The sequence below is a fragment of the Nannospalax galili genome, unplaced genomic scaffold, assembly GCF_000622305.1.
Source record: "Nannospalax galili isolate Female #2095 unplaced genomic scaffold, S.galili_v1.0 scaffold271, whole genome shotgun sequence".
NCBI classification, from domain to species: Eukaryota; Metazoa; Chordata; class Mammalia; order Rodentia; family Spalacidae; genus Nannospalax; species Nannospalax galili.
The window spans coordinates 2,729,462-2,731,578 of NW_008331789.1; positions in this window are offsets into that span (position 1 = coordinate 2,729,462).

The following is a 2,117-nucleotide window of genomic DNA, read 5'->3' on the forward strand; positions in this document are numbered from 1 at the left end:
GTGACCCTCTTGTCCCCTCCCCCTTTGAACCCCTTCCTCTCTAACAGCCCCCTTCTACTTTCATATCACATGTTTATTTATGTTTAAATCTAGATTTCCCCATATGAGAGAAAACACGATAATAGTCTTTCTGAGTTTGGCTTATTTTGTTTAACATAATGATTTCCAGTTCCATCGTTTTCCTGTGACTAACAATTTCATTCTTGTGGTAGATTTCCATATGGTTTTTTCTAAAGGCCTTTATTACTGTTCTTATCCCTTCCCACACTCCCTCCTCTGCCCTGCCCTCCCATTCCCCACCCCTTTAGCCCTTTTTACTACATTGTTCACCTTTATTCCTTTATATCACTGCATTCTATCTTTCCTCCCATGAAGCCTCCCTCTATGGCTGTGTACTAGTTCCCTGACCTCTGTAGATTTTCCAGTTAAAACATGTACATCTAAGGATTCAAAGCGAGCATCCACTTATGAGAGAGAACATGCTACATGTGCCTTTCTGGTTCTGGGTTAGCTCACTCAGGATGATTGTTTCCAATTCCCTCCATTTACCTGCAAATTTCATAATTTTATCTTTCTTCGCATTTGAATAATATTCCATTATATGAATGTACCATGGTTTCATTATCCATTCATCAGTTGACGGACATTTGTTTCCATTTCCTGGTATTGTGAATAGAGCAGCAATGAACATGGATGATCAGGCATTTCACATAGGATATAGAGTCCTTTGGATATATGCCCAAGAGTGGTATGGTTGGATCATGTGGTAGGTCTGTTTCTAGCTTTTTGAGGGATCTCCACACCGATTTTCATAGTGACTGCACCAGTTTGCACTCCCACCAGCAGTGGATAAGAGTTCGCCTTCCCCACATCCCCACCAGCATTTGTCCTTGTTTGTCTTGGATCTTGGCCATTCTGAGTGGGGTCAGATGAAATCTCAAAGTGGCTTTAATTTCCCTGGTGGCTAAAAATATTGAACATTAAAAAATATTTCTCAGCCATTTGCATTTCATCATTTCATTTGAGAATTCCTGATTCTTTTAAGATTTATTTTAATTTTAATTTTTGTGTGTCTGAATGTATGCCGTGTGTGTGGCTGCTTGTGAAGGCTAGACGAGAGCAGCAGATCCCTTGCAGCTGGAGTTACAGTTGGTTGTGAGCCGCCTGACATGGGTGCTGAGAACCAAATTCAGGTTCTCTGGAAGAACAGCCGTCACTGAGCCGTCTCCCCAGCCCCTGTGGATGGAGGTTCAAGTTTATACATGAGTTGAATACTTGGCACTGCCTTCTGTTGGAGAAATGTTTCATTTAGTTAATTATTTGTCCTTATTTGTGTACTGTCCATCTTGGCTGCTGGATGTAACTGTGAAACAGCATATCTTGTTTAATTTGGAAACTGCATCCTGCTGTTAAATTAGGGATGATTTAGCCAAGTGGCTTGCACGCCACGGGCCACGAGTGCTGATTCATTGACTGACTCACCCTCTCTCCTTTCCCTCACTCCTGACTCTTGGGATAGATGCTGACAAGTGAAGGCTACTGTGTGTCAGGTACCATTCTAACTCCGCACACCATTTATTTTATTCTCACAGTGACCTATTAGATGGGCATTATGAATTCCCTATTTTACAGATGGGAAAACATACAAGGCACAACCAGCATGTAACTGAGTGACAGAGCCCGCTCCTGACAGGACAACTCCACATTCTCCTTTCTGGAGTTTGCCCTTGGAGGGATTCTTTGGCCAGCTTTAACTCCATCCAGAAGGTTAAACAACCGACATGAAGGTCCATCAGTGTCTGCTGATCCAGATGGGGTGCTAGGAGCTCACCATATTTTTGAATAGGTAGATAGGGAAAGGGCCACAGCTGAGTAAAATAGATGGCACACTTCTGCTTCTTGGTTTAAGACAAAGGCCTGGGGTTTCCACCCCTAGCTAGCAGGGCTCCCTTTCTGGACACATCTTTGAAGCTGTAAACCCATCTTCTTTGTTTAAGTTGACCAATCCAAAATTAGGGGAGGGGACCCACTTAAAAACCCAGGCCCTCCTTGGGGGACTTGGATTTTGGCTTCTGAACCCCCTCCTCACTTGTGGAGTCTTTCTTTGTGTGCTCTGC